Consider the following 14,385-nt stretch of genomic DNA (forward strand, 5'->3'; position numbering starts at 1 on the left):
AGCTCACTCATGTCTAAGGCAATCCATCAATAGATTCAGGCCGCAACTATTTACTCAAAGCATTTTATGTTAAAAACACCCAAACTCTATTAGTCTTTCTTTCCATAATGTTAAATCATGAAAGAAACTTAAACACACCCAGGGCAACTCTTATCTGGCATCAATTACCCTAACATCGACAATCAGGCTAAGTGGTCACATGCAGGTTTAAAAAAAGAAACTCCAAATCAGACATTTCTTAATGTCTAAGAAGTGAATGAAGTCCACAGACTGTGGGCTTAAAGTCTGGGCAACATAGGAGGAAAATAAGTGATGAAGTCATGTGTAATACACAGTGCTCCTTTTTACCAAAACCACTTGGAAATGTTGCTGTAGATGTTTAATCGCTATGCTGGTGCTGGTTGCTATAGGAACGTAAAGGTGCAACAGCGAGAAGATGTACGGTGTAGGCGGTCGGCTGCAGGCAATCAGGACACACAACCCGAGAGCAGAGCAGTAAATAATAAAGGCACAGCGCGGTAATGTAGATAACATGTCCATCAGCTGGTTCCTCTCTCCAAAGCTGAAGATCTTAAAGGCACTGGAGTTGATCCTGTTATTTTATTATTTTACTTTACTCAGATGTGTTTTTTTTCCTCCCACTGAGGACTATATAGTCTGTCCATCTCTAACAACAATTTCTACATGAGCACCAAAGCATGTCTGCATGGCCTCTAAACTGTTGAAAAAGCTGAGTGGCAGAAAAGTGCACACATCAGCAGACTTCCAGGATCTGTTACTTGTTTTTGTGCCCATAACATAATTCAGCCTGGCAAATTCCTGGCATTTTATAAGGATGGTCGCGAAGGACACAATCTTTGGTGGACTTAAAAGCCATAAATCAAACTCTTGAGCTTGGCTTTTATATCTACAGTGTTTGAACTTGGTGACAAAATAACTACTGATAAAGAGCAGAAAAGTTTGACGGTTAAATCTTACTTCCTCATTAGAAGTTTACTGCAGGGATATGCGAGACTAGTCGACTAGACATTCAAACCTGATGCTCTCGCAATCCACTAGCAGATAAAAATAGCTGCCCAAGCAAAATTGTCTTATTTTATTCATACACAACAGCAGTCGACTTTTGATTTTAAGATGCTACACAGCTTTCATGCTCTTATCGCTCTGTGATGGAAAAATATTGACATGGAAAGTAAAACTGGGGACGTCCCTGTGAACTACTGTGTTTCTGTAGTACTTGGTAGGCTATGGGAAAACAGTCAAATAATTTTGCTTAGGAAGGTCAGTAACTAAGTGAAATGACCCTGACGTATCTGTGCTGCAGCCATAATAAGACCTGGTCAAACCCCTCAAACAAAGATGTTTCGCTTACTTTTTAAAATGAACTCATTCAGCAGAGGATATACTGGACCATTTTTTATTAAAAATAGAATACGTAAACAAAAATATGGCTGTCCCATAATACATAGTGATAAATCAAGGCTTCATAACAAATACACAAGGCCTTGATTATACTTTCTTCTTCCGCTAGGCTCTGCTTGGATCTGAGTGACATAAAGTTCGCAGTAAGACAATGAGTGCAAAGGTCTGTGCAAAAGTCCATGTGTCTGGGATTTTTTTTTTTGTCACTGTTACAGTGTAACACTTTTATAGTAACACTTCTACTATTACAATGCACCAACTGCACAAGTGCCCCAGGTGGCAGAATGACTGCTGAGTCGTGGTGTCTCCAGCTGTCTCTGTCCACAATAGAGTAAAATACATTTCTGTAATCAAATCTGCTTCTTGGCAAGGTGTTGCCTCATGTGTGTGTGTGTATATGTGTATATATATATATATATATATATATATGAAAAACGCTCTCTATCTTCTGGAAATTGTTGTTTCAATATGACAGACATTCACAATCACACCATTAAGGAGCCTAGTGTAAGTGCCACCTGGCTCTCTGCATCGCCTTTCTCTTTATCAATGCTCCTTCACACTTTTCCATGACCTCTTGACATTTTCCATCAAGGTTGAGGTAACATGATTAGGAAAAGGCACTAGGGGATAATTTTGAATACTTAACACACACACACACACATGCTGCTAGTATCAGCCACACTCAGCAAACTAATATGAGATTGTGTTGGTTTACATTTCTGCTTTACTTCCAAAGCAACCACAGAAAGTGACCTTTTCTGCCTTCATTCTTCCTAACCATATAACTGCAATCTTTATCCCACTGATCACAGTGGTTTTTCCTGCGCAGAGAAGAGAGGTTTTAGTTACAGCCACACATTGTAATAATATGACAACTAGTTTTGCTGATTGGGATTTTATTTACCCAAGCATAACAGACATTTCTGCTTAACAGTCAAGACTCCCGAGCAAAGAGAAACCCTGTATATGTACTATAATAAGTACTATATAACCTTCACTTTTAACAATAAAATGAGGATGGCTTCTTAGAGAGACCTGCCTGCATGTTCAGTGCTCATCTCATGAAAAAGGAATTTTGTCACCACACAGACATTTTCTCATCACGCAGTCATTCTTTCAACTCTTCAAGGCATATCATCTGCGTTGGTGGGAGCATCGATTACCATCAAGATCTTGTCAGCCAGCTACCTTTTTGTATCTGGTGGAGAACGGGGCCCTGTTTTGTCTGACTGTCAAACAAACTGCCTGATGCATCTCTGTGCAGTGACGTGCAGATCAGACACAAGATCATCCAAACTCAGGCCAGAAGGCAAATTCCTGACAAGACTTACACATGTTTCTTTGCTGTAAAGGCAAGATACAGGCTGAAACTCCACCACTGAACTAAAAATAGCTTTCCATCGCAAAACATATTGAAACATTGAAACAGTTTAATTTGTGTAAGGATAATATCTATCTTTACCTACTTAGTTTTTTTTCCCCTGCATACCCTAACACACACGAACATTCCAATAAAGAGACCACATATCTGGATCTGGTTCTGTTTTTAATTTTAGACATCGTTCCAGAGCCCCTTTGATCACAGCACATTACGCACAATTCAAACATGGGAAATTCCCACCTGGTAATTTAGATAAAAAAAAGATGCTGAGGAGCACATTAAGCACGTTCATTAGCAAAGATTGGACTATTTTAGAAAGGATGGCGTATTAAATCAGACACTCCCAATGCAAAAACATACAGAAGACAGACAATAATAAAGGAGGCCGACTGCAGCCCTTGGCCTTCATGGACGTGCAGTGTGAGACAGCGCGTGTGTGTGGCGCTGCAGCTGTAGCGACAGGTCCTGGGGGTGCCTTACACCTTCACAGCTGTTGCAGCTCCCACAGAGAGGTCTCAGGGGAAAAACTGAGGGCTACTGCAGCTTTTCACTGATTAATTCAAAGGCGCACACAAGGAAAATTCTTTGACTCACACAGACAGAACAGGCTTGAGTGTTCACTGCAGCGTTTATCTTATGTTATATTAAGGTACAGCTAAAGTTTAACATTCATTCAGTAAATAAGTGGCATTTTGCTTCAGCAGTTAAATATAACGGTGTAGAGATTAACTGTGTATTTCAATCGCTATCTAAATAAATAATTTATTTTTGTTTCATTATCTCATGATAAGTAATGAATGAGGTTTTAACACTGCTTTGTACTTCCTCCACTGCAGGTTTAACAAAGTCCGGACTTCACTTTATAAACCAGCCATTGTTGACAGCTGAGGATTAGTGCACCATATTTAAGTCAGCCAAAACTGAAGATGACTGTCAAAAAACAATTCTGCACTGAGTTATATCCCTTTTTTCAACACAACCTTTGGCAGGACACCTTGAGACCTGCTGAAACTCAAAACTGCTGCCTTTGTAGTCAGTAGCTCCACCCACTCCAGGAAATTACAATTAACTTACAATAAAGTACTAAACTAATTTGTAGCAGTGCTTAGTTTAAGAGAACTGCAATAACTCAGTATTGGAAAAAGATATCTACCTCCATTTTAAGAGAATGAACTAACTCTCAAACTGCTTAAAAAGGGTTAACACATCCTCCAAACATCAGGCAAAACTCCCCCTCCCTTGAACCACACTTGGCACATTCCCCCAGAAACCTGACCATAAAAGAAGCCCAAAAGGGGCTTTGATGGACTGGTTTGGCAGTTCCTGAGTCCAAACCGAGGCAGGGCCAAGTGAAGTTTGGGGGAGAGGTGAAAAACAGGCAAGTTAATCAAATACAAATCTCCAAAAGCACCCTCTATTAAATCACTGCATTTACATTTCTGCAGTGAGTGAGCATGCAACTACCAAAACTAATGCATGCTGATGAATTACATTACAAGCCACAGATCGTCTGAAATAAACAGAATTCTATGTATCTTGAGTTCTGTTTAGTTATCAAAACAACTGAAAAAAGAAGGTACCAGTTTTTTAAACATTTCCAAATAAGACCTGGACACTGACAAAGACTTCAGTGCTGTAGTTAACAATTACTGACTAAAATAAATAATACTAAAATAATGATCACGCATTATGGAGAGACTGTTGTCGAGGCACGCCTGACACTGCACACTGTCAGTGACACATGACTTTCTAATTGGGAATAATGTTCATGTTTGCTCACCTGTCAAAAAGATGACAGCTCTGAAGGCAGATTGTGACGGTGTTTCAATTACTGTAAATCCATCTGTCATATTCAATCTGTCTAGCACAATACTGATTAGCATTAGCATTTCCCCTTCAACAACTTAGGTTAGCAGGAGGAGAAAGACCGCGATGTGCAGCAAATACGCATCTGTGATTTGTGCTGCTGTTTCCAAATTTTTACAGCATCACTATGTCAGTTATCTTGACTGTTTATGAACCTGTAACACTCCTAAAAACTATCTGCAATCTGATTGGGATTAGGATGCAATTATTCTACTACCGCCATAATTTTTCTCTCATCCCTTAAACACACAAACAAAAATGGCTTTAGCTTCATATTTCATATTTATTTGCTACCGGTACTTACTTTCCCATGTTACTCTCACCAAGAAAGCAAGCAGGTCTAATTTCCCCATACTTCTTAAAGTGCTGAAGGGTGTTACTGAATATTTGGTCTCATTTCCCTATTTTTACGAGGTATCTTTGAATGAATAATGACTTTATATTTATTTCACTGTACAGACAACACTATCTCTAGAAAACTGAAATATTCCAGATATCATCATAAGTGGAAGTTTTGGTTGTTGCGTCCGTGGCTCTGCTTGTTTCATGGTGATGCACCTTTCAGATGGTGAGTGCGAGACTCCATGCGAATGTCCAATTTAGTGCCACTTTTTTGTAAAACCACAGACTCGTTTATGGAGCAACTACACAACTATGCACCATCTAAACATCTGCCCTTTATGTCAAGTGGACTTCAAAGAAATACAACAGGAATGACTGCTCATCTACAGCTATTTCTGACTGCTTATAATCCTCACTTTACCAGGACCTCAACTACAACAAATTTTAAACAAAAAGTAAAAAAGAAACCAGAACACTGTTATGACTTGTTATGAAATCTTTATCTTCAGTGGCTCAGCTTTTATCAGTCTACTTACACTGAATAATTATGATCAACCTAATCATTCAGCAGCATATAAAAGGTTACCTCTCTGCCTGGTGTATCGACGTTACTTTCTTTTAATGTTGGAAAGGTAAATACACTCCCCAGTGTCTCTCTGTGTTAAACCCCCACCTCAGGTTGGCCCGCAGCTGGATATAAGACTTATGGCAAAAGAAAACATGATTATGTTTCTCAAACTTGTCCATAAAATGGATTGTTTCCACCTCACTGTATTTTCTTAGTTATTTTTCTACAACAGTGCTTTTAAGAGGAGGCAGGAGCAGGAGAGTGGTGATGCCTCTGTGTGTCTGTGTGTGTTCTGCTGGTTATTTCAAGGCTCTTCCTGTAACCAAATCAGGGCAGTGACAGACTAATGAGGCTAAATGATGATGATGCTTCAGGAAGAGAGCCTCCAGCGGGGAGAAGAGAAGATGTGTCAAACTGCTGGGACAGAGTCGTGGTTTTCCTCTGGAAGCTTTGCTTTTATAGAAACACTATATCTGGCAGGGAAGAGCTGCTCTCATCGTGCACAAGATTTTCACCAGGAGTGGTCAGCGCAATCAAAAACTACCTGATGAGAGTCCTGTATTGATTATTATCTGATGATTATTGATCGCCATAAGTAAATTATCTTCTTCAGAGGGCAGTCAGAGTGGCCGGGGCTTGTTCTCGGGTCCTTGAAGTGCACGCAGTCTCACAAACACCATCTCTGAGGTGGATATTGTGGGGCTGATGTAAACAGATGCAAGCCCTCATTCAACAGCCTCCTGACCACACTCCTGGCCAAGCACTCAAATTAAGGGTTCATCACAATATTTCCAGTGACCGGATCAGCAAGGGTCAAGCTCGGGTTAAGCTTCAATCAAAAAATTCCTAAAGCCCACTCCTCCGTGCACTTCTCTAAAAAAAGATTATTTAATCAGTGCAGGCACAAAAAATGAGCCAAATCGGGGTTTTAAGGCTAAGAACTGGATTTGGCAACGCAAGATTTTCTAGAAGAAAAAAAACAAACAAAAAAACCCAGACCAATCCATGTTTCCACAATTTAGCAACCCCCCCCCCCCAAAACAATGGTGGCTGGTGAAGGGGCATGGAAAAAATAAATAAATAAAAATAGACAGACAACCATAAATAGCCAGAAACCTGCCGGAAAGCAGAACAATTTTAATGTTTGCACTAAAGAAGGAAATTGACTCAACGTGAACAAAAGCTCAGCGCTCTGAGGGTAAAGATTAAAGAGTACCCTGAGTGACATCCCTGTCAGTTTTGCTGATTAATGAGAAGTGACACTGGTGTCCTCTTTTCTGCAGCCTGCTCCATATTGACAATAGCAAAAGAGCACAGGGTCAAGGGGTGTGTGTTTGTGTGTGTGTGAGAGAGATGGGGTTACAGTGTAGTCAAACAAAGAAGGCCTCTGAGACAAATCCAGCTAGTCTTTCTCTCTCTTTCACTTTTTTTTTCCACTCAGACTCTCACTGTTTTGAGCCCAACCCCCCATAGCGCCATTGAAAGAAGAGGCAGTTAGGACATTATTCCACAAAAACTTGGTGAGCTCTCAGAAACAAGCCCAACTGATGCAGATCATTTTCCCCCCTCGGTTACCTACAGTCTCCTCTTACCTAAGGTGAGGGGGTCAGACTTTGTATAACACTAAAAAAAATGTCACTACACTTGAAAATCAAGACAGTGACAACAATATGATTTACAATAAAGTCGTGCCTCTTGTCTGATCTCTTTGAAAACTTTGACTGCCTCCACCCAGTATTTGTGTAGCTGTATGGCCTAGATAAGCTCAGCTGGTGGAGGGAAAGCATGTCAGGGCTGAAAGATAGCGGACAGAGATAGAGGTAATAGTGCCTGCCGGTTCCTCTGATGCCTGTGAAATGATGGACTCCTCTGGGATTATCTCTGCAGACAGTTTGTACCACAATTGTGGGTTAGTTCAAGATGAAGTGTGGGAACGGCTTGGCCTATTGTGGGTGTAATACTGTAAGGTCAAATTAATCTCAGAGCAAGAGAAAGCGTTTAACTGCTGCTGGATTTGGAGATTACTATATGCAACTTTTCATCCTTTTATTAGCAATACCTGCCTCTGAGTGTATCAGCCTCACAAATGAAGTCAGTCAAGTATTCCAACCTGGATAATACAATCACCGGCTTTAAATTCATCTCACACCCGGTCAGGTTGCAGCTTCAAGGTGTAGTCACCTCTACTTCAATGACAGATGCAGTCTGCAGTGTCCCTATCACACAGCTTGCACAGAGTAACAAAGCTTAAGAGCACAAACTCCCAAGAAAACAAGAATGCATCAGCTGTCGACTTTAACCTTAAATCACTTTTCCATTTCAGGACAAATTCATGTCAGTCTCACATGTTCCCACAATGTAAATTGAAAGTTCCAGAGAATAGCACAGCGCTTGGTAAATGGCACCAACGTGTTTTTCCCTGTAGTTAATGGGCCGTGTTAAAGTCAACATTTCATGGTCGTTCTCTTGTCTGACGAAAAGGACAGAAAAAATATGTATGTGAGAACAGGTTTACTGGGAATTCAGCTGTGTTAAAATACAGTAAATGTGAGAACACCAAGTAAGAGAGAAGCAAACAGATATAAACAGATAACAGAAAGACAGCCAAGTTTCACACATACAACTGCGATACAGGAGAACGTGAAAGCATTAGTTTATTTGTAGACTGTAGGGGAATCTCAACGCTTGCAGCCCTAAGAGAGCCCTTGCCATTCTCTTGTTAAAATCATTACTGTTTTTGTGGTGGAACATATCTTACACTTAAAATACAGCCTCAAGCAGAACTGATAGATGTCTTTACGGTTTCTAAAATACATTTTACTAATGACCTCACACAGTAGAATGGTTAACATCCGTGATAGGAGAGGTGCAGGATGGTGCTGAGTATGGATGAATTTTAACTCAGCACCTATAGGTTCTCCATTCACACGAAGAAAGAGGAGAGAGCACTAACTGGCTGTGAAGCTGAAGGGTGGTCTAGTTTCTTGCGGGGGTGGAGGTAGACTGGGATACTTCAAATTCTCTGGGCTCAAACTTTATATGCGCAAGTTTAGCAAAATTGCTAAACACACTAAAAACAAATTTTCAGGAACTTTAAAAGGAGAAGACAAGACTTGACTACTTTTATAAGACTGAGCCATTACTTCAAATTGCTTCATTATTTTAATTATATTTACAAAGTTTTGAGTTGTGAATGCCCTTATGAACAGCTGGGATTAAAACCTTTATTTCTCTGTATATTCCTCATGTGCGTGGGGGCCATAATGGGGTAACTTTCTACAGTCACTGTGGTGTAAAAATAAAAAAAAAAAAGATCTCAGGCATATGCAGTCCAATAGAAAACCTCAAGTCTGCTCTTTAAAAACAGAGTGCACTAAAGTAGAGAGAGTGTGAGCTTTTTACAGCACATTTACATGCTGCACGCATTATACATGGTAGTATATGTACTATCTGACAGCCATAAACAGCCAGAAAGCAGAACAATCTAAAGTTCAGATGTTGGCAGGAAAAGGAAGAAAATGACTAGATATGAATCTTATGGTGGAAAGAATGAGGTTTATAGACCCTGGTAGGTGACCGCTTGTACACACAGTTGTTGCTATTGCAATGTGAGTACAGCAGTAAGGACTGAGGGTTAACATTTGTTAACAGAATTAGCTGCTGTCAAGAAAACATTTCTTTTAAACATCTCTCTCCTGTCCTCACTCAACATCTTTTCGGCTACATTTGGGCGACTGTCAACCCCCGCACCCTGTCCTGACCCAGACTTCTTCAATCCGCCACAGGGCTTGCAGACAGAGGCAGCAACAGCAGCAGCAGCATGCTAAAGGAAATTAAAAACACATCTACCACTCCCTTGTTCCTCCCTCTCCTCTAACTCCTTTCTAAAAATTTATAGTTGCCACCCTTGAATCCCGGATTGTGAAAAAGACCTAGATGTGATTCGTAAGCTAAAGAAAACAGAAACAATTCTCCATTAAAATTCAGAAGAACCATTATTTTGCTAAACTTATATATAGCTGTATATATAGCCTGAGTCATGTCTCTTACTCTAGACTGTTTTCACTGTCTGTGGTTAGGCTGGTGAAAAATTGCTAGGATCGGGTACAAAAAGGCGTTCAGAGAAGATGGGGGTAGCAGCAGACTTGGAAATGTTTAACAGGAAAATACATGGAAAATACAAGGAGGAGGAATGTGCAGGGGAACCCCACAAATATGATCCTCTATGTTTTCACACACATTCGGGTACATTTTCAATGGTTGACTGCAAATTCTCAGAGTCTGAATCCTCCAGCCATTATAATAACCTTTTTTTGGTTTTGTTTCTTCTTACAAATTGTTCTGCATTGACTCTGCTGTGAACAGACCAACAGAACTGATAAGGACAAAACCAGCCTTGATATGAGAAAGAGCTAGTGTTGCAGTTTGTTAACTCAACTGATTTCTTGTCAGTTTTTAACCCATTGAACCAGCCAAGTTCTGTTGGCAGACTTCAAATGTATTCTTTTCACCCATGTAGCTATTTTTCTAGGCATAATCATCAAACAAATCCAAGATATGTGTGGTAGCAGGGATTGGGCTGGGACTTGTAGAAGCTAAACAGTCCTTCCACATCCATACATTTAAGGGGATAAATTAAAATCAAGGTAGAGGGTAGGGCTGCACGATTAATCGTTAGAAAATCGCGATCTCAATTCATACTTATGTGCGATCTCATTTCCAAATGACAACGATTTTTTTTTAAAAAGAAGAAAAAAAAGACGACGACGATTGTACCGCATTTTGATCCGGGATGTAATCTGCATGAAAACAAGCGCTCACTCTTCCTGCTCAACAAATGACAAGGGCGGAGCCTTATACCACGTGATACAGAAGCTGTGCCGTGTGATGCTCAAATTGGCAGGGAAAAAACAACGGAGAACACGAGAAAGTGACAGGAGAAAATCCGCCCCGGTCAACCACCCAAACATCAATGACGGGAACCTTATACAGCGCTTCCCTATACACGTCGAACTCCCGCAGGCACAAAGAAATTATGGAGGCTATTACTTATCACCTGACCAAAGATATGGCTCCCATCAACACTGTGCAAAACGAGGGATTTAGGAAAATGATCAACACCCTAGACAAACGCTACACAGTGCCGTCCCGCAACTATTTTTCTATTGTTGCTATTTTTCTATTGTTGCACTACCTGCTCTATACACGCAGTGTCGAGCAACGGTGGAGACGGAATTTCAAGCAGCACAACATTTTGCGGCAACCACAAAATGTGAGGCATTTATTGTTTTTATGTTCAGTCTCAACTGTTACGAAGTTAATGTGCAGTTAATAAGTGCAATAAATATTTATATTGGAAAAGAAAATCATGAGAGAATCGTGATCTCAATTCTAAGCAAAAAAATCGTGATTCTCATTTTATGCAAAATTGTGCAGCCCTAGTAGAGGGTATGATTATATGCAGATGATGTTCTCTTGTTTTGTCATTCCTCATATTCTACATATATATTTCCCAGTGCACATTAACATTTTATTTTATTTTATTTTTTTTTAAATCAAAGCACACTTTTACTCACATCAGCAAAAAATGCCATCTGGATTTTTATCAGTTCTTCTGATTGCACCGATCAAGGCACTTGATGATGCATCATCTAGCAAGATGCACTATTCCCCATATCACTTATAGCCCTTCCACTAGTACATACTCCGCTCGACTTGGCTCGGTTTTTAGGGTTTTCCAATAGATGGTAGTGCCTGGTACCAGGTACTTTTTTTAGTACCTGCTCAACCAGGGTTCCAAGCGTGGATCTGAAAATGTAACGTAAAGAGACTCCATGCCACTGATTGGCTATTCAATGGCATCACTCGATGAATCATCACTCGAAAATTAAGACCTCCATTTTTGAGAATCGGCAACAAAGAAAAGTTCCCCGAGTCTGACAAAAAAAAACTTTACACCAAGCAGCAAATATGCCATCGTCTTGACATCCTCCATCGTTATGTTGTGCTTGTGTTGCATACAAATGCCGTCACTGGACTTCTGCCGTGTTGCTATAACGACCCCACACACATTAGCTGGTGGTACTCAATTGTAATGGAAAACAACCGAAACAGAGTCGAGTCAAATTGAGCACATACTAGTGGAAAAGGGCCATTATTGTGCAACACTTTTGCAATATCAAACACATCTTCCTGCTTATTGTTCAGATCGTGTGCCCTTTTACAGCAGGCACCGTTTCTCTCAGAAGGGATTTTTGGTTTCCAAGTGCCTCTTTAACTTGCTTGGTATCAGGTTAGTATTAATATTAACTCCTCCCAACAAATGATGCCCTTGGGCTGAAGGCGCTGAAAGACACACAGCTTCCAAATTAGTTTCTCCTAACCGTCTTTTCATTCTTTAAGCGGTTTTCTCATGAAAGGTGATCAGTTTTATTTTCTCACAATGTCATCTCCTGATATTTACTAATCAAAGACCCTGAAAATTTAAATTTCATTCATTACTCTTTGTACAGCTGCAGTGATAATGTTTGCTTGTCATAAAATCCCCAAGTCACACCTGGCCTTGCATTAAGGTACACCATATGGGGACCACTCCTCTTCTATGTGACCCACCTGGTGAGACTGCTAGTTAATTTTAGACCAAAGTGTCACTTTCAAGTGTTTTGGTACGCTCGTGCTGTACTCACAGTGAGTGAGCCAGACATACACCTGTCTGCTGAGGAGCTGTAGAGGCTCTGTAGCTCCGCTGATATAACAGTTGGAACAGTCCTCCACCTATCCAAAACTATAACTACACATTAAGGTCACGTGGATCTGTTATTGTCTTGTATATTCCTCATGTTAGGGTCTTTTTTTTGTTTAGATCTTTAGTAAAGCCTTTATGATTTCATTTTCCCTCTTTTAGAAAGTTACTGGTTATTCTACAATCTCAGAAGACTGAAGGTGATCTCACTGCTGCGTTTGTTGTACAAAGAGTACTTTTTTTCTTTTTTAAATTTTTAAATTTTTGGGTGAGCATACTTGCATGTCTATAACTCTTGAGGCACACTTTCTTGTAAACATGTTCAAACAGTCCAAACAGTCCAAACACACCTGGCAAAACAGGAAATACAACTCCATCCTTACAGCATACACAACAGAGCAAGGGTGAGCGTGAGCAAACTGGGCAGTCGAGTTTCACTATGAAATGAGTCACTGCGCAACTCCATGAACACGGAGTAACACTTTGTTTTGGCATTTATAGAGGCAGCATGCTGGCCTAAATACACAATGACCACCTGAATGAATACAAAACAGAAACTGGAAGGCTGTTTGTGTAATTCTCAGGTGATTTTTCAAGGAGGTGATAACAATACTTCTGTTTTTGAAATAAGATGCCAAATTTATAGATGAAAAACAAAAATACTGGTAACGAATCAGATTTTAACTCAAGCTGCATCGAGTGAGAAATTTTAAACGACAACTGTGGTGCTCTCCTTTCAAAGTCTCTGAGTAAGACCTGGTCACAGGGTCACATGTTATTCAATCCACAGATTCTCCTGCATCTAAAAAATTGAAAGGTTTTGGCAAGCCAGATTCTGTGTTTTAACTGTATACAGTCATAATAATGCATACCTTTAAAAGGCCCATTGTGAGCCAGGAATAACCTGGAATCACATTCACACACTTAAAATTTCAATCCACAACTTTCCCTATCTTCTATCTTTTCCTCATGTTTTTCTTGTCAGCTTTCTTATCTGCCCTGACACATTTTACAAGTCTTTGCTGACAGCCTTCAAATCTCTGTTATACTATTCTTTTTAAAAATCTTTCCCGTTGCCAGATGGACGAAGCAGAGGGCGGAGAAAAAAAAAGAGAGGAGTGATGACAAACACCACAGCACAGTGTCCGGTCCTCGATGAGTGGCCTGAGTCCAAGCTGTTTGTCTGACAATGTGTCACAGCAGCAATTCACATTGCAAATGCATCTGACGAAGCTCCCGCTGGAGCCACAAACCAACCACTTAGATCTGTGGTTTTGCTCCGATCCGTTTGATACACAGACCTGGAGAACAGGTGTTGCACACTCACTGGCAGCTGGAGGAGCTTTAACATGGGAGAGAAAGTTTGTACTTGTGCCCAGCCCTTCTTCTTCCACTAAGACTTCATTAGACCGTTTTAGTTTGTTCTCCTGCCAGTGACTACACACTTACAGAGTCAAATATTAACTGAGGGCTAGCAGCTGTGTTCCACCACATCACCTTGAACTCAAATCTCTATAATACACATACCAAAACCATACAGCCCTTTTCAGTGCATTACTGAATAAATGACAGAAAAAAAGGGAACAATGATTTGTTCCCAGTGAAACTGTCAGTTCCACATTTCCACTTGTAATGTAGGAGGACCGTCAAAGGAGTGATTCACAGAGTGACTGGTTCAAACATGATCATAGTTTCTGATAAGATACAAACAGCTTGTCTCCAAATTCATACAAAAATCAAATGTGGGATATTTCGCAACTCTAAGACGTGTGGTTTACCAACCATACTCGGCCCAAACCGATGATACAAGCAAACTCTCAGCGCACTGGAGAAGAAAAACATACCCTCAGAGAATTATTTCACCACTCTGGAAAATACTACAGTTGGTTCTCATTGGGAGCTGGACTTGACTCGTAGCTCTACAATTAATATAGTTATATTTAGGAGATAACAAGGATCGGAAATACTGGAAATTCTGTTTAAATGTGATAAAAATCCACCTACCAGCATTTAATGCTCAACTCGTTATGTCTGTGTGTGTAAAGTGAAAAAGAACCTGAC

The 14,385-nt window shown here is 40.3% G+C and overlaps 1 protein-coding gene across 2 annotated transcripts in view; it reads right to left on the minus strand.

The window, feature by feature from the left end:
• Nucleotides 1-14,385, minus strand: part of sipa1l3 (signal-induced proliferation-associated 1 like 3) — an 83,623-nt gene that overhangs the window by 43,901 nt on the left and 25,337 nt on the right. The window lies entirely within an intron of this gene.

The sequence above is a fragment of the Oreochromis aureus genome, linkage group 14 (assembly GCF_013358895.1).
Source record: "Oreochromis aureus strain Israel breed Guangdong linkage group 14, ZZ_aureus, whole genome shotgun sequence".
NCBI classification, from domain to species: domain Eukaryota; kingdom Metazoa; phylum Chordata; class Actinopteri; order Cichliformes; family Cichlidae; genus Oreochromis; species Oreochromis aureus.